Genomic DNA, 19401 nt, shown 5'->3' on the forward strand with positions numbered 1-19401 from the left:
TTTATGGGTGGGCCCAGGGTGTGGTGGGGAACGGCTCATGGTCCTTCTGCTTTCAGGGGTCGCCGGCTATCCGAGTCATGGCACCAAGATTTGTGGTGGAAAAATTAACCATGCATTGTGTTTGGATTAAAACCAAGCCTGAGTCTCCTTTATTGATTACAAGTGCAGGGGGGTAACAGCTTTAAGTAGCTGCCCCCCCGATGCAAAGCACACACAGCTTTTTAAAGCTTAAAACCATAGACAAATTACACATACCTATATTTTAATTACCTTATTTGGAATATAGCAAAACAAGCTTTTCCTGTTTTCTTTGTGGTTAACAAGCTTTTTTTTTTTGTTATTAACAGGTTGTTTTGGGGGTTAATGTTTTTAAGCTGTGCTGCTGCAGCTGCCTTACAATAAAAATTTACTCAATTTTCTATTTATGCTTTATATCCAGCTAGCTTGACCAAAGTTTTAGGCCTACTGGGGAGGTTTAGGCCTGCCTGGGTCCACCGAATTTTTTCTCCACACAGCTAAGCTCTTTGCTCCAATACTGTCTGTGTCAAGGAATTCTACAAGCCAAATATAGATTATGAAAATAATTTTCATTTCTCTGTGTTATATGTTCAGACTTTGAGTGGAATTGAATGTTCCCATGTTCGTGTGTTGTGAGACAGAAGAAATATAAATGGTGATACGCTTTCTTTATCGATTGATTCATAGGATTGAAGGTCAGAAGGGACCTTTATATCATCCAGTTTGACCTCCTGTATAATACAGGCCATTAAATTTCACTCAGTTGTCCCGATACTGATCCCAATGATTGAGCCCAATGACTTGTGTTTGACTAAGACCTGGTCTACACTAGGATTTTACACTGTAAAATCATAGAGTAACAGGGTGAGAAGGGACAACAAGTGTCATCTAGTCTAACCCCCTGCCTATATACAGGATTTGTTGTGTCTAAACCACCCCAGACAGATAACTATCCAGCCTTCTTTGGAAATCTCCAGCAAAGGAGCTTCTACGACCTTGTGAAGTGTTTGTTCAATTTTCCTCTTTTTCTTTCAGTTAGGAAGTTTTTCATGAGATTTCATCTAAATCTTTTATGCTGTAGTTTGAAACCATTGACTCTTATCCCGCCTGCTGTGAAGAAATGCTATCATCTCTCGTGACTTGCATGCTCTGCCTCTGTTAATTCAACCCAAAACTGCATGTTCTTGTTTTCAAAGAGCAAAAAAATCCACACCCCTGAGAGATGTAGCTATATCAACCTCATCTGATGTAGATAGCATGAGGTCAAGGGAAGAATTCTTCCATCAACTTAGCTACCACGTCTCGGGGAGGTGGATCACCTAAGGGGGAACCGCTGCTGTCTGTGTGAGTAGTGCCTTTCTAGCATTTTCATTCTAGACAAGCCCTCAAGCAGATCTTCCACAAAAGCATCCAGTCTGGATCTGCAGGTATGGGGAGTTGGAAAATGCATCGCTTTCCTTCGCAGTGTGTTCCAAATGTTATTCACTGACAGTTTTTAACATTTGACCCTTATTTCTAGGTGGAATTTGTCTCGCTTCAGCTTCCAGCCACTGGACAGTCAGCTCCCAGACTGCTGCGCTGGGCATCACAACATGGGGAAGAGATGGCCAGCCCTCTGTGGAGAAAGAGGTGGTTAGGGACTATTTAGAAAAGCTGGACGTGCACAAGTCCATGGGGCCGGACGAGTTGCATCCGAGAGTGCTAAAGGAACTGGCGGCTGTGATTGCAGAGCCATTGGCCATTATCTTTGAAAACTCGTGGCGAACGGGGGAAGTCCTGGATGACTGAAAAAAGGCTAATGTAGTGCCAATCTTTAAAAAAGGGAAGAAGGAGGATCCTGGGAACTGCAGGCCAGTCAGCCTCACTTCAGTCCCTGGAAAAATCATGGAGCAGGTCCTCAAAGAATCAATCCTGAAGCACTTGCATGAGAGGAAAGTGATCAGGAACAGCCAGCATGGATTCACCAAGGGAAGGTCATGCCTGACTAATCTAATTGCCTTTTATGATGAGATTACTGGTTCTGTGGATGAAGGGAAAGCAGTGGATGTATTGTTTCTTGACTTTAGCAAAGCTTTTGACACGGTCTCCCACAGTATTCTTGTCAGCAAGTTAAGGAAGTATGGGCTGGATGAATGCACTATAAGGTGGGTAGAAAGCTGGCTACATTGTCGGGCTCAACGGGTAGTGATCAATGGCTCCATGTCTAGTTGGCAGCCGGTATCAAGTGGAGTACCCCAAGGGTCGGTCCTGGGGCCGGTTTTGTTCAATATCTTCATAAATGATCTGGAGGATAGTGTGGATTGCACTCTCAGCAAATTTGCGGATGATACTAAACTGGTAGAAGTGGTAGATACGCTGGAGGGGAGGGATAGGATACAGAAAGACCTAGACAAATTGGAGGATTGGGCCAAAAGAAATCTGATGAGGTTCAATAAGGATAAGTGCAGGGTCCTGCACTTAGGACGGAAGAACCCAATGCACCGCTACAGACTAGGGACCGAATGGCTAGGCAGCAGTTCTGCGGAAAAGGACCTAGGGGTGACAGTGGACGAGAAGCTGGATATGAGTCAGCAGTGTGCCCTTGTTGCCAAGAAGGCCAATGGCATTTTGGGATGTATAAGTAGGGGCATAGCGAGCAGATCAAGGGACATGATCATTCCCCTCTATTCGACATTGGTGAGGCCTCATCTGGAGTACTGTGTCCAGTTTTGGGCCCCACACTTCAAGAAGGATGTGGATAAATTGGAGAGAGTCCAGCGAAGGGCAACAAAAATGATTAGGGGACTGGAACACATGACTTATGAGGAGAGGCTGAGGGAGCTGGGATTGTTTAGCTTGCAGAAGAGAAGAATGAGGGGTGATTTGATAGCTGCTTTCAACTACCTGAAAGGGGGTTCCAAAGAGGATGGCTCTAGACTGTTCTCAATGGTAGCAGATGACAGAACGAGGAGTAATGGTCTCAAGTTGCAGTGGGGAAGGTTTAGATTGGATATTAGGAAAAACTTTTTCACTAAGAGGGTGGTGAAACACTGGAATGCGTTACCTAGGGAGGTGGTAGAATCTCCTTCCTTAGAGGTTTTTAAGGTCAGGCTTGACAAAGCCCTGGCTGGGATGATTTAACTGGGAATTGGTCCTGCTTTGAGCAGGGGGTTGGACTAGATGACCTTCTGGGGTCCCTTCCAACCCTGATATTCTATGATTCTATGATTCTATGACCTTGCTCTGCCTTTTTCCTCTAGATTACAGAGCAGGTCAGTACCCAAGGTTTTCTCCCGATTAAAGTATCCCCTTGATTGTCTTTTTGATAATATAAATAGATGAAGCGCTTTATGTCTCTGACTTTCTGGCATTTTCTCCAGCCTCAAATCATTTTTGTGGCTCTTTTCTGCACCCTCACCATTTTTTCAGCGTCCTTTTTGAAATGTGAACCCCAGACCTGGAGACAGTCAGTTTCTCCAGTGCCATGTGCAGAGGTAAAATCCTTTCCCTTCTCCAACTCACCTCTCCCCTGTTTATGCACCCAAGGATCGTATCAGCCCTTCCAGCCACAGCATCCCACTGGGAGCTCATGGTATAATGTAACTCTATTAAAGCATTTTGTCTGTATGGACTCAGCTCACCAAATGCTCCAGATCAATCGGTATGCCTGCCCTGGCCTCCTCATGGTAACCACTCTGCCAATCTTTGGGTTGTGCTGGTGATGGCCTCCTCATTGTTACCATTCTGGAAACCTTTGGGTCATCTGCAAAGTTTATCTTCAGAGATTCTCTATTTGCTTCCAGATCCTTGATGAAAATATTGAAAAGCATCAGGCCAAGAACTGATCCCTGCAGAACCACACTAGAAACAGCCAAATTTTCTGACAATGGCCCATTGACCACTGCTTTCTGAGATCTGTCAGTTAGCCACTTTTTAGTCCATTTTGCATGTTCTCTACTGATATTGGATAGTGTTCATTTATTTATCTGAATGTTTTCCACTACTAACTCAAATGACTCAGAGAAATCAAAGTTTATTGCATCAGAGAGGTTCCCTTGATCAAGCAAAGTTTACTCTTGTTAAAGGATGAAATTGGATTTATTTGACAAGACCTCTTTTCTGTAAACCCTGACTGACAATAATTATATTCCTAAACTTTTTCTGAACTAATCCCAGACCAGATTTTCCATTGTTTCCTAGCCATGACAAATCTTATTTTTTAAATTCTCCCTTTATTTTTAAAAATAATTTATGTTTAGCACAGAACTGTCCTTTATTTGTGGGTTTTGTTGTTTGTTTTTGGCTCTGCTGCTGCCTGATTGTGTACTTCTGTTTCCAAATGAGATGTGTGGTTGATCGGCAGCTCATGACTCTGGTGTTTGTAACTGTAGTTTCTACTGTAGATGCTGTTTAACATCCTCCTTGGCTGTTAGTGGACAGGAAAGTATTTCATCACCTCATGTGATATGAGCACATCATTATGTCAGTTAGCCACTTTTTAGGCCATTTCTTTCCAAATGCAGAACAAAACTATTTCTGCAACACATCTGCCTTTCCTGCAACATTAACAAGTTTCCTTTCTCCCTCTAGGAATTGGTCAGTATTTTTTCTAGGATTTCTTTTGTTCTTAATAGACTCAATAAACTACTTTTTGTGATTCATATCCCTTCCAAGCATGGCTTTTTCCCTAATGTCTTTAATATCTCTTATCAATTTTCATAACCTCCAGTTTCTATTTCTTACTACCTATTTTTCCTTTTTTCCATTTGTTCATTATTGCTTTGTATCCCTCCTAATTGTTCCATTCACTTTGCCACTGAACTCAGTTTTTTGCCAGAGTTGTCCACTTTCTTGATGGTGGAATCGTGACCTTTTTGCTATCTGATAACCTCTTTTTCAACAACTCCCAATCTTCATTCCCATTTTTCTATCTAAATTTTTCCTCCCCATCAGTTTTGCTGATAATTTGCCTCAGCTTTGGGGAATTAGCATTTTTGAAGCACTAAGTGTCTATTACTGGTTGGGAAATGTTTTCTCTTTGTCCATTTGAATGCAATCTGTTCCATTCTTTATTTTGTTTTCCTCTATCATATTTCCTCTATCATATGCCCTCTTTGTCTCTTCTCTAAACTCAACAGTCCCAGACTTTTCAGTCTGTATGCATATTGCAATCTCCCCAGTTCTCATAGCCTGTCTCAGAAATCCCCTTTCTATCTGCTACTTCCTTCATAAAGACTGAGTGACCAAAACTGAGCACATGTCCAGAGCAGGATATTCTCCAACAGATTCATTAGCTATCCAAAAATTGCCTTTTGTTTTGCCACTGCTGCAAATAAGCCGGTATTTCTGTTAAGCTGCTATCAATAACTTTTAGGTCTTTTCCCTGAGCTGTTTTCTAGTTGGGATGTTTCCTCCAGCACATATCTTGGCAAAGCTTTGGGTTTTTTTTTTCCACTCTCAGATTTTGAACAACCAGGTGAATGGGGAACTCCCTACAGCATGGACTCTGTAGCCTTGGTAACAATGATGGATAATGAGTATCCACACTTGTGTTTCTGGCTGGTGACTATTAAGGTTCCAACACCCTCATGACGTGTGGGAATTATTGACACGTGGAGCACCATAAAATATGGAATTTGCATTAATAGGGTCAGTTTGTTAGGGGGCTTATTCCTTCACCCACTTACTTCCCTGGTCCTTCTCGCATGAACAGAGAGCAACAATACCTGAAGTCCAAAGGTGCAAACAATTCGATGTTTATTGGGGTGAACTTCCAGCAAGCATGATTCCAGTTTCCTTCCTTAGTGTCCCCCTTCCCAGCTCTGACACCACAGAGCCTTACACCTGTGTCCCTGTTCCCATTCCTACCCTTAGCAAAACATGATTCTAATTTCCTTACTCCCATTCCCTGTTCCCATTTCCCCCTTTAGCAAAACATGATTCCAATTTTCTTACCCCCATTCCCTGTTCCCATCTCCTTTACCCACATGCCCATGCCCACGCCCACCCACACCCACACCCACCCACCCACTCACTTCCTCATTGACTACAGATTATATAGTAAAACTTGAGTTCTGCTTAGCTATACCTTAACCAATCATTTTCCTGAAATTTAACTAACCAATCCTAACATATTGTAACATGATTATGTAACCAATTATATCCCACCACCTTAATTAGTTTACACCCAGCAAAAGTAATTATACAGCAGACAGGAACAATCACAGAACCAGACAGAGATTATACAGACAAACAATAGCAAAGTGGGAACTATAATGACAAAACAATACAGAATTGTTCTGAGGATTTCACATCCCAGCTATTGATAAGTGAGTTCTTGCCAGACAGGATGTTATCAAACTATGTTTCCTTTTACATTTTCTAGGCACTTCCCTTTCTCTGGAGGTGATAGGAATACAATCCTGTCCTGATAGTGCCTAACAGCCCAATAGCACCTTCTTTCAATGTGACTAGTTTGGAATGTGAGGATGTGACCGTTCGCTTCCCAGCTTATGGCTGCCTCTGCTGCTTAGCCAAAGGCCTGAGCCTAAGCACAGGGCCACAGACTGTCACAGTAAGAGAAGGCCCTTACACCAGCAGATAGTGATTTTGATTCTTTCTTTTATACCTCTATAATTAGCCAAGTGATAAGAATACACCTAAATTCTTAGAGTATGGGCCTTTACAGACAGGCCTGAATATCTATATCCTAACACAGTTGTTAATAATTCATTTCTCTGAATAATGAAAATGTCATTTTTCAGTGTGTGAAGAGTGACTAATCTGCTTTAACCATGAGAACAGCCTCCAGTAGTGCATGTTGTGTCTCAAGTTAACACTGTCTCTCCATCCAGGCATTCATACTGCAACCATCACCCTAGACTCTGGGCACATACAGGACATCAGGGGAACGTACAGTACATCCAGGGGACAGCATTCTTCCTCAGACTTGGACACCTTCTCGTGTACTCATGTTAGATTCCAAAACAACTGACTTCGCCAACCCCTCCACCTTCATCCTGCTGGGCATTCCTGGCCTGGAGACGGCCCATGTCTGGATCTCCATCCCCTTCTGCACCATATATACCATAGCTGTCTTTGGAAACTTCACCATCTTGTTCATCATGAAGAGGGAGCCGAACCTCCATAGTCCCATGTACTATTTCCTCTGCATGCTGGTCATCACTGACCTGGTCCTGTCCACATCCATCCTGCCCAAAATGCTGAGCATCTTCTGGTTCAATTCCAGGGAGATCGATTTCAGTGCCTGCCTCACCCAGATGTACTTTGTTGGCAGCTTCTCATTGATGGAGTCTGGGATCTTTGTGGCTATGGCTTTTGATCGCTACGTGGCCATCTGTGATCCCCTGAGACATTCCACCATCCTGACAAACACCATGGTGGCCAAGATCTGCCTGGCCGTGGTGTTGCATGGTGGCACACTTGTACTGCCTTATCTCTTCCTGGCCAGGCATTGGCCATATTGCAAAACCAACATCACCCCCCCTCTTACTGTGAGCACATAGCTGTGGTGAAGCTGGCCTGTGCCGACATCCAAGTCAGTAGTTACTATGGACTCTCTATGGCATTCTTTGTGATTGGTCTGGATGTGTTTTTTATCACCATGTCCTATACCCATATCCTCAGGGCCATCTTCAGCCTCCCTACAAAGGACGCCCAGGTCAAGACTTTTGTGACCTGCAGCTCCCACGTCTGTGTCATTTTAGCTTGTTACATCCCAGCTCTCTTCTCCTTTCTTATGCACCGGTTTGGCCACAATGTGGTCCTGCATTATCACATTCTCATTGCCAACATGTACCTTGTGGTGCCCCCCATGCTACACCCCATCATCTATGGTGTGAGGACCAAACAAATCTGGGAGAGGCTTCTACTGCTATTTACTCACAAAAGGAACTAAAATTTCCTCCTGGTGCTCTGGCTTTCAGGGTGAGCTCCGTGCAGGGCCAGCTGGTGACATAGTTCTGGGCCCTCTGCTGTGAATCACTTACTCGACAGTCAAAGACACATTAAATCCTTTCCTGACCTCATTGTGCTGTGTCAGCATTACAAACTGGAGAGTCAGTCAATATATCATTTGCTGGGTTGCCACCTTTCTAATTTCTGGTAACTGGGCCTCCTCAAACCCCACTTTGACCCACCTCTTCTGCCCCTGCTTTGCCTCTTCCCCCAAGGACTCGCCCCTCTCTCAAGGTCCTCTCCTTCCCTCCACCTGTCACTAATTCGATTATTTCCACCTAGATAGCCCCATCCCCAGTTCCAAGGGAACCATTTCAGATTTTGGTAGGAGTGACAACTTTTACCGTGATTCCAGGGGTACTTAGGCTCTTGAAAACTCTCATTTTTTGGCAGATAATTTAGTAATTTGCAGACAGGAGCGCTGTATCTAATTCCTATATAAAAGAAAGAAAATTAAATAAATATTAGACCCACTCAGCTCTAATACTAACATGTTCTGACATCTTGTTGCAAGTTCCTTAAGGAACATTGGTTGGTCGTAATTGTTAATGTATATTCTAATTTTTGTTACTAACTCTGCAGAGAGAGAGGCTCCATCAGGTTCTGTCTCAGCTCCAGGAGGGGAATGGGGTGGAGTGGATTTAAAGAAAAAAATGAACAAGTCTCTTAAAATTGAATTATCCAAAGTGTGCAATGAGCTGGGAACAAATTGGGACATGGTGCTCCCATGGGTCCTGATGAGAATCTGGAGCCACACAAATCGCTCAACAGGAATTAGTCTTTGGAAAGCCCATGCTTGGCTGGAAAAATCTACTGTACCCCCCAGATTGGGACACTATGGAAACATTGGCAACAACATCCCAAATAAACAACCTCAAATACTGGATGGGAGCAGCTGCAGCACACCAAGCTGTAGAATAGTGAAAGATGCATTTGATGAGATGCTATTAGGCAATGGCAAGCCGGGATCCCAGTAATGGTTAAAAATGGACCAGCCCGTAAGAATAAATTTCCAAAAGGGGGATGGCATGGACCATGGACAATCATGGACAAATTGGGTCACTCGTTATATCTTATAGACATAGAGGTTCAGCCTCGGTGGAAACGTACCACGCAATTAAAAGAAAACACAGTTTAAGCTGTATATTACATGTTCTGTGCTTTTTTCCCCCACAAATTAAGCAATATACGCTGCTTTACAAAAACAAGAAGCGATTGTTGATTTATATTTTCCCTGGTTATAATGCCAACCTAAGTATGGGGACTGTTGGGTATAGTGGTGATAATCTAAGGTGAAAAACGATAATTGGATACCCAGAAGATAAGTCAGAGACATTTCGTGATCAGAAACCTGTGGAGAGAAACTTCAAGCAACTCAGCCAAACCCATCCTGCTGCAACAGTTTTAAAATTGGTGTATACAGCAAAAGGAAACCAACAAGAGGAACACATCTTTAAAAAAAATCACCTGTGGACATAGTAATGGCCTGGGCATGAAGTATCAGAGACATTAGTAAAATTAAATAAAGAATTGAAAAGGAACTTACTTTAACCAAACAGACACAGGAACTGTGTGCTTGTTGTTGGAAGGTGGATGAGAAGGTTAAATGTGAACAATCCATTACCCTTGCTGTGTCTCCTAACTCCGGTTCTAGTAATACAGTTAGAATCATAGAATCATAGAATCATAGAATATCAGGGTTGGAAGAGACCTCAGAGGGTCATCTAGTCCAACCCCCTGCTCAAAAGCAGGACCCATCCCCAATTAAATCATCCCAGCCAGGGCTTTGTGAAGCCTGACCTTAAAAACTTCTAAGGAAGGAGATTCCGCATTCCAGTGTTTCACCACCCTCCTAGTGAAAAAGTTTTTCCTAATATCCAACCTAAACCTCACCCACTGCAACTTGAGACCATTACTCCTTGTCCTGTCCTCTTCCACCACTGAGAATAGTCTAGAACCATCCTCTCTGGAACCACCTCTCAGGTAGTTGAAAGCAGCTATCAAATCCCCCCTCATTCTTCTCTTCCGCAGACTAAACAATCCCAGTTCCCTCAGCCTCTCCTCATAAGTCATGTGTTCCAGACCCCTAATCATTTTTGTTGCCCTTCGCGGAACTCTCTCCAATTTATCCACATCCTTCTTGTAGTGTGGGGCCCAAAACTGGACACAGTACTCCAGATGAGGCCTCCCCAATGTCGAATAGAGGGGGACGATCACGTCCCTCGATCTGCTCGCTATGCCCCTACTTATACAGCCCAAAATGCCATTGGCCTTCTTGGCAGCAAGGGCACACTGCTGACTCATATCCAGCTTCTCGTCCACTGTCACCCCTAGGTCCTTTTCCGTAGAACTGCTGCCTAGCCATTCGGTCCCTAGTCTGTAGCTGTGCATTGGGTTCTTCCGTCCTAAGTGCAGGACCCTGCACTTATCCTTATTGAACCTCATCAGATTTCTTTTGGCCCAATCCTCCAATTTGTCTAGGTCCCTCTGTATCCTATTCCTGCCCTCCAGCGTATCTACCACTCCTCCCAGTTTAGTATCATCCGCAAATTTGCTGAGAGTGCAATCCACACCATCCTCCAGATCATTTATGAAGATATTGAACAAAACCAGCCCCAGGACCGACCCCTGGGGCTCTCCACTTGACACCGGCTGCCAACTAGACATGGAGCCATTGATCACTACCCATTGAGCCCGACAATCTAGCCAACTTTCTACCCACCTTATAGTGCATTCATCCAGCCCATACTTCTTTAACTTGCAGCTCACAGCAGGAGTTTGCCTGGGACTGGTAAGTATCCGAGTGTGTGTTTGTTTGCTTGCTGAGGAAGTATCCGAGCGTGTGTTTGCTGGGGGCGGGGGGCAGTGTGAGAGCCTGAGTGAGTGTCTGATTGGCTGCTAGCCTGCAGGGGGCGGGCATTAGGGTGTCTGTTTGTTTGCGTCAGGGAAGCCTGGCTGTTTAAAAATAGCCAGAGCTTCGCGAACCAGCTGAGCGGCGGCGAACCAGCTGAGCAGCGGGAGACAGCAGAGCAGCTCACAGCAGGAGTTTGCCTGGGAGTTCATCTGGAGTGAGCCCAGTGAGGCTTACTTCTTGCAAACTGCTCTGAGGAAGCTCATAGTAGGAAGGTGATATGGAAGGAGGGGGTTCAGCTGTTGTGACCTGCACTGGATGTGCCATGTTTGTCTTTCTTCCACAGGACAGAAGCGACTTTGTCTGTACAAAGTGCAAGCTGGTCTCCATATTGGAAGAGAAGATTGAAGGTCTGGAGCAACAGATAACGACCCTGCGTTGCATACAAGAAACTGAGGATTTTCTGGACAAAACTCGGGATAGGCTTCCAGGGGCACAAAGCTCTACAGATATAGAGCAGGTTGCACAGAGGAGCCAAGAGGCCAGTGAAGAAGCTTGGCAACATGTGACCTCCAGAAGAGGTAAGCGGAATGTCCGGGTTCCAGTAACACAGACACAGGTAACTAACCGCTTTCATGTTCTCTCCACAGGTACCGTTGCAGAGAGTGGACCAGATGATATGTCTGGGGCGAGAAAGCAAAAGGAGACTCCACTGGTTGGAAGGCATGAGATGCGATGTCCTGAGGTTGGGGGTTCCACGACCACCACTCCCAAGTGGAGAAGGTGGGTGGTGGTGGTCGGGGACTCTCTCCTCCGGGGGACTGAGTCATCTATCTGCCGCCCTGACCGGGAAAACCGAGAAGTCTGCTGCTTGCCAGGGGCTAAGATTCACGATGTGACGGAGAGACTGCCGAGACTCATCAAGCCCTCGGATCGCTACCCCTTCCTGCTTCTCCACGTGGGCACCAATGATACTGCCAAGAATGACCTTGAGCGGATCACTGCGGACTACGTGGCTCTGGGAAGAAGGATAAAGGAGTTGGAGGCGCAAGTGGTGTTCTCGTCCATCCTCCCCGTGGAAGGAAAAGGCCTGGGTAGGGACCGTCGAATCATGGAAGTCAACGAATGGCTATGCAGGTGGTGTCGGAGAGAAGGCTTTGGATTCTTTGACCATGGGACGGTGTTCCATGAAGGAGGAGTGCTGGGCAGAGACAGGCTCCATCTTACGAAGAGAGGGAAGAGCATCTGTGCCAGCAGGCTGGCTAACCTAGTGAGGAGGGCTTTAAACTAGGTTCACCGGGGGAAGGAGACCAAAGCACTGAGGTAAGTGGGAAAGTGGGATACCGGGAGGAAGCACAGGCAGGAATGTCTGTGAGGGGAGGGCTCCTGCCTCATACTGGGAATGAGAGGCGATCAACAGGTTATCTCAAGTGCTTATATACAAATGCACAAAGCCTTGGAAACAAGCAGGGAGAACTGGAGGTCCTGGTGATGTCAAGGAACTATAACGTGATCGGAATAACAGAGACTTGGTGGGATAACTCGCATGACTGGAGTACTGTCATGGATGGTTATAAACTGTTCAGGAAGGACAGGCAGGGCAGAAAAGGTGGGGGAGTAGCACTGTATGTAAGGGAGCAGTATGACTGCTTAGAGCTCCGGTACGAAACTGTAGAAAAACCTGAGTGTCTCTGGATTAAGTTTAGAAGTGTGTGCAAAAAGAGTGATGTAGTGGTGGGAGTCTGCTATAGACCACCGGACCAGGGGGATGAGGTAGATGAGGCTTTCTTCCGGCAGCTCACGGAAGCTACTAGATCACATGCCCTGATTCTCATGGGTGACTTTAATTTTCCTGATATCTGCTGGGAGAGCCATACAGCGGTGCATAGACAATCCAGGAAGTTTTTGGAAAGTGTAGGGGACAATTTCCTGGCGCAAGTGCTAGAGGAGCAAACTAGGGGGGGCGCTTTTCTTGACCTGCTGCTCACAAACCGGGTAGAATTCGTGGGGGAAGCAAAAGTGGAGGGGAATCTGGGAGGCAGTGACCATGAGTTGGTTGAGTTCAGGATCCTGACGCAGGGAAGAAAGGTAAGCAGCAGGATACGGACCCTGGACTTCAGGAAAGCAGACTTCGACTCCCTCAGGGAACGGATGGCCAGGATCCCCTGGGGGACTAACTTGAAGGGGAAAGGAGTCCAGGAGAGCTGGCTGTATTTCAAGGAATCTCTGTTGAGGTTACAGGGACAAACCATCCCAATGAGTCGAAAGAATAGTAAATATGGCAGACGACCAGCTTGGCTTAACGGTGAAGTCCTAGCGGATCTTAAACATAAAAAAGAAGCTTACAAGAAGTGGAAGGTTGGACATATGACCAGGGAAGAGTATAAAAATATTGCTCGGGCATGCAGGAATGATATCAGGAGGGGCAAATCGCACCTGGAGCTCAGCTAGCAAGAGATGTCAAGAGTAACAAGAAGGGTTTCTTCAGGTATGTTGGCAACAAGAAGAAAGCCAAGGGAAGTGTGGGCCCTTACTGAATGAGGGAGGCAACCTAGTGACAGAGGATGTGGAAAAAGCTAATGTACTCAATGCTTTTTTTGCCTCTGTTTTCACTTACAAGGTCAGCTCCCAGACTGCTGCGCTGGGCATCACAAAATGGGGAAGAGATGGCCAGCCCTCTGTGGAGATAGAGGTGGTTAGGGACTATTCAGAAAAGCTGGACGTGCACAAGTCCATGGGGCTGGACGAGTTGCATCCGAGAGTGCTAAAGGAATTGGCGGCTGTGATTGCAGAGCCATTGGCCATTATCTTTGAAAACTCGTGGCGAAGCGGGGAAGTCCCGGATGACTGGAAAAAGGCTAATGTAGTGCCAGTCTTTAAAAAAGGGAAGAAGGAGGATCCTGGGAACTACAGGCCAGTCAGCCTCACCTCAGTCCCTGGAAAAATCATGGAGCAGGTCCTCAAAGAATCAATCCTGATGCACTTACATGAGAGGAAAGTGATCAGGAACAGCCAGCATGGATTCACCAAGGGAAGGTCATGCCTGACTAATCTAATCGCCTTTTATGACGAGATTACTGGTTCTGTGGATGAAGGGAAAGCAGTGGATGTATTGTTTCTTGACTTTATCAAAGCTTTTGACACGGTCTCCCACAGTATTCCTGTCAGCAAGTTAAGGAAGTATGGGCTGGATGAATGCACTATAAGGTGGGTAGAAAGCTGGCTAGATTGTCGGGCTCAACGGGTAGTGATCAACGTCTCCATGTCTAGTTGGCAGCCGGTATCAAGTGGAGTGCCCCAAGGGTCGGTCCTGGGGCCGGTTTTGTTCAATATCTTCATAAATGATCTGGAGGATGGTGTGGATTGCATTCTCAGCAAATTTGCGGATGATACTAAACTGGGAGGAGTGGTAGATACGCTGGAGGGGAGGGATAGGATACAGAAGGACCTAGACAAATTGGAGGATTGGGCCAAAAGAAATCTGATGAGGTTCAATAAGGATAAGTGCAGGGTCCTGCACTTAGGATGGAAGAATCCAATGCACCACTACAGACTAGGGACCGAATGGCTAGGCAGCAGTTCTGCGGAAAAGGACCTAGGGGTGACAGTGGACGAGAAGCTGGATATGAGTCAGCAGTGTGCCCTTGTTGCCAAGAAGGCCAATGGCATTTTGGGCTGTATAAGTAGGGGCATAGCGAGCAGATCGAGGGACGTGATTGTTCCCCTCTATTCGACATTGGTGAGGCCTCATCTGGAGTCCTGTGTCCAGTTTTGGGCCCCACACTACAAGAAGGATGTGGATAAATTGGAGAGAGTCCAGCAAAGGGCAACAAAAATGATTAGGGGTCTAGAACACATGAGTTATGAGGAGAGGCTGAGGGAGCTGGGCTTGTTTAGCCTGCAGAAGAGAAGAATGAGGGGGGATTTGATAGCTGCTTTCAACTACCTGAAAGGGGGTTCCAAAGAGGATGGCTCTAGACTGTTCTCAATGGTAGCAGATGACAGAACGAGGAGTAATGGTCTCAAGTTGCAGTGGGGGAGGTTTAGATTGGGTATTAGGAAAAACTTTTTCACTAAGAGGGTGGTGAAACATTGGAATGCGTTACCTAGGGAGGTGGTAGAATCTCCTTCCTTAGAGGTTTTTAAGGTCAGGCTTGACAAAGCCCTGGCTGGGATGATTTAACTGGGAATTGGTCCTGCTTCGAGCAGGGGGTTGAACTAGATGACCTTCAGGGGTCCCTTCCAACCCTGATATTCTATGATTCTATGATTCTTCTCTTCGGCAAACTAAATATTTCCAGTTTCTTCAGCCTCTCTTCATAAGGCATGTGCCCCAGCCCCTAACCATTTTCATTGACCTCCACTGGCCTCTCTCTAATTTATCCACATTTCATAGAATATCAGGGTTGGAAGGGACCTCAGGAGGTCATCTAGTCCAAAATTTAGACCATTGCAAGTTGTTTCACCTCGTTCAACATGACTTTCAGATTAACAGACGAGCGCTAGAAAGTGTCATTAGAACACTCATTAGAAGGAGTGAGAACTGGCTAACTGATAGATCTCAGCAAGGCGATGTCCACGGGGAATCATTATCCAGTGTTTTTTTTTTTCTCATGGTTCACTAAGGTCTTTAAGTACCTGACTCCCACTGATGTGTGACTCCAGGAGTCTGGCTGATGAGAGGAGTTTTTTTCTACATGGGATTGTCAGCAGTGAGCCCTCTCCTAGAGCAAGATACCTAGAACAGGTCAAGGTTTTCTTGTGGGTGACCCGAGAGACGTAGGAGACCCAGATCCAAAATCTTTGCTCTACCGTATTTGGAGTAGGGACTTAAAGACAGGTCTCCTACATCCCACGTGAGCTGTGTCTTGCCTGAATTTCATTTATAAGATCCTAAGGCAGTGGCTCTTTCTCCTTCTGTGTTTGCGAAGGGCCCAGCACAAGGGGCCCTGAACTGGAGCTGGGCCTCTGGAGGCTTCCACAACACAAATAATGATAATAAATAATCAACACAATAAACCAGGTAAATCAGTGCCTATCCCCTCCCCTTTGCCTTAACTAGAGACGAAAGTCAAACCGTGCTGGCCAGCTACAGAGTGTTTGGTCAGGAGAATTCATTCAGTCTCATTCCAGTGCTTAAAAACCCAGGTACTCTGCACTGGAGAAGTATACCCGATCAGCCAGACGAGCCGGCAGAGAGCTCAGCTGTGGCAATCCAAGAACCCTCCAGCTGAAGCACCCCCGGAAAGTCTGACTCAGACTGGAACATTAGATTTCAATGCCACCTGGCGGAGCCTGGGAGGAAGTGAACCAAGAGGGAGAGAATAAATCCATTGCAAACACTAATCCAGGCTCTATCCTGCCTACAGGGTCCCCCTTGTTCCAGGGCAGCTGTGGGGGGAGGGCGAGGCCTCTGTCCCCAGGTCAGGCCCCCAGGCTGCACTCTATCCACAGGAGTATTCTGTTGGTGTTGCTTTTATTGAGTCTGTTCCCCTGAATTGACCCCCTGACTGTGATGGGTTGGCAGGTTTCTGAGTGGGAGCAGAAGTGGTGTCCTGGAGTTCACACCTCACAGGAGCTCACAAACTGCAGCTAGTTCTGAAAACCTCAGATTCACCTTCAGAGGATGGTGAAGGTTCAGGCTCCCTCTTCCTGGCTTGCCTCCGCATACCGCCCAATGAACCATCCCTGCCAGAGCGGGCGTCCATTTCCCTCTTGGCGAGATGGAAGGACCGTGGTTAAGGCAGGGCAGTCAGATCTCCTGGGATCTGTCTCTCATTCTGACACTCAATCTCTGTGTCACATTGGACAATTCATGTTGCCCTGTGCCTCAGTTTACTTATCTGTATAATGGGGATACGTTCATAGTCACTTTCCTTTCCTAGGTGTTTTCAAAATCCTTCAGTGAAAGGTGCTGCACAACATGATGATAGTTACTGATGAGAATTACTGGTCTCTGATGCCTTAGACAGTCCAGTGTGCCTCCAGAAAGTGTTTGTGTCTCCCCTCAGTCATCATTCTCCAGATCTGTCTGTCTACTATCTATCCATCCCTCCTAGATATCTACAGGCTATCAGATCTAGGCATTAGCCCCTGTTTTTTCCTAATTAACTATACATTTTTAATATACCCAAATAAAAAGTGCAGCCAGTTTGTCTCTGAGGACAGAGCCCAGGAGTTCTCATCTCCCTTTGGGAAGTTCCCTTAATTACTGTTTGTTCCTAAAGCTGGATAAATAGCCCAGAATTGCAGAAAGGCTTGTCTCCAGCCTGTTTACATCCAGATGCTGCTTCTCTGCTAGATGCTGAGCAAAACCCTGTGGGATTGCACAGAGCTATATTATAAACAGTGCATGCCCGTGTGTTGGCTCTCGGCTTAGGATGCTCCTGCAGATGCTGGGGTGAGAGAGGTGTGGGACACGGCTACCTGAGGGGGATTCCCAGGGAGGACACTTCCTTCTCAGGATTCACAGGTACACATCCTTTGCTGAGGAGCTCACCTTCTCGACAAACCCACGGATCTGGCTGTTAACAGGGGGGCTGTTACCTGACTTTGGTCTGCTCCTCACTGAGGCAATTATAAGAATTTGTCAGCATCAGCAAGACATCTTCTCTCCTAGCTTCATTCAAGAATTTGTCGAACTGTTATGCCTGAAACTTTATATATATTCTGCCATAAGCAGATGTCCAGTGTGGTAAATTTCAGTCGAATTGCTTAGAGTTTGGCAAACTCATATGCAACTCAAAATGAGGTCTTCTAATGGAAGGTGTCAGTCCCCTTAACTACAGGTCATGCCACCAGCACCACTTTCCATGGCCAATCCACCTGTGAATCCCATTCAGCTAAACTCTTTGCTCCAATAATGTCGGTGGCAAGGAGTTCCACAGGCCAAATAGGTATTATGTAAACAATTTTCTTTTATCAGTATGATATGTTCAGACTATCAGTGTAATTGAATGTTCCCTTTGCATGTGTTATGAGACAGAGTAAATGTAAATGCTTGATCTAGTTTCTTTATCAATCGATTCATAGGGTTCAAGGCCAGAAGGGCCCATTTGATCATCCAGTCTGACTCCTGTATAACACAGGCCATTAAATTTCACCTAGTTACCCCGTATTGGGCTCCAAAACTTGTGTTTCACAAAGCCCTCGTCTACAGTAGGACTTTACATCATGAATCACAGAGCCACAGAGTGAGAAGGCACCGCAAGGGTCAGCTAGTCTAACTGCCTGCCAAGATACAGTATTTGTTGCATCCAGGACAGATGCCTGTCCAGCCTCCTTTGGAAAACCTCCAGCGAAGGAGCCTCCATGTCCTCCTGATGCGTCCGTTCCATTGCCCTCCTGTTCTCACTCTTTGGAAGTTTTTCCTGAGATTTTATCTAACGCTGCTGTGCTGTAGTTTGAACCCATTGCCTCTTGTCTTGCGCTATGTGACAAGAGGGAACATTTCTCCATCTCTTTTATGGCAGCTTTTCAAGTATTCAAAGATGGCTATCATGTCCCCCTTTAATCTCCTCTTTCCATACTAAAAACACCCAGTTCCTTCAGCCTTTTTTTCGTATGCTTGGTATTCCATACCTTGGATCAGCTTTGTCTCTTGCCTCTGGATTTTTTTTCCAGTTTGTCTACATCCTTTCTATACACTGGTGCCCGGAACTAAACACAAAACTCCAGCTGAGGCCTGACCAGCACCGAGTAGAAGAATACCATCCCCTCCCATGACTTGCATGTTACGCCTCTGTTAATGAAACCGAAAACTACATTTATGTGGGTTTTCTGCAATAAGAAAAAAAGCCACAGCCCTGAAAGATGTACCTATAGCAACCTAACCTCCGTGTAGACAGCGTGAGGTCAACATAAAGTTCTTCAATCAACCTAGCTACCCCCTCTCAGGGAGGTGGATTACCTGCGCAGCCGGGAGAAGCGCTAAACTGAAGCGCTACGGTAGCTGTACACTTTTAAGTGTGGACAAGCCCTCAAGCAGATCTTCCAGAAAAGTATTGAGTCTTTATCTGACATGTAGAGTTTGGGAATCCACCACTTCCCTTCACAGATTGTTCCAATGGTTAATCACCCTCAGTGTTTATTCTCTTATTATAACCCTCAGTGCTAACCATTTGCCCTTGGAATTTGTCTGGCTTTAGCTTCCAGGCACTGGATCTTGCTCTGCCTTTCTCCGCTGGATTCAAAAGCCTGTTATACCCCACAGCGTTCGCCTCATAAACGTCTCACTTGATCGTCTTTTTGATACCATAAGTAGCTGTAGCTCTTAAAGTCTCTCACTGTCAGGCATTTTCTCCAGCCTCAAAGCATTTTTGTGGCTCTTTTTTGCACTCTCCCCCAATTTTTCAACATCCTTTTTAAAATGTGGACCCCAGAATTGGACGCAGTTGTTTTTCACCAATACTGTGTACAGAGCTAAAATGCTTCCCCTGCTCCAACTCTCCACTCCCCTGTTTATGCATCCAAGGATCACATCAGCCCTTTCGCCACAGCGTCGCACGGAGAGCTCATGATGTGTTGGTCGTCCACAGTGACCCCAAAATCCTTTTCAGGGCCCCTGTGTTCCATGA

At 45.9% G+C, this 19401-nt stretch overlaps 1 protein-coding gene and 1 pseudogene across 2 annotated transcripts in view; one reads left to right on the forward strand and one right to left on the reverse strand.

Annotated features, from left to right (window-relative positions):
- Window positions 1-19401, reverse strand: part of LOC311514623 (olfactory receptor 52M1-like) — a gene marked incomplete at both ends in the record, with an annotated part of 149886 nt that overhangs the window by 119418 nt on the left and 11067 nt on the right. The window lies entirely within an intron of this gene.
- Window positions 6969-7915, forward strand: LOC311512928 (olfactory receptor 52R1-like; annotated as a pseudogene). The gene has a single exon. The product of its transcript is annotated as an olfactory receptor 52R1-like (transcript).

The sequence above is a fragment of the Lepidochelys olivacea genome (genome assembly GCF_965140295.1).
Source record: "Lepidochelys olivacea isolate rLepOli2 genome assembly, chromosome: 1".
In the NCBI taxonomy this organism is placed as follows: Eukaryota; Metazoa; Chordata; order Testudines; family Cheloniidae; genus Lepidochelys; species Lepidochelys olivacea.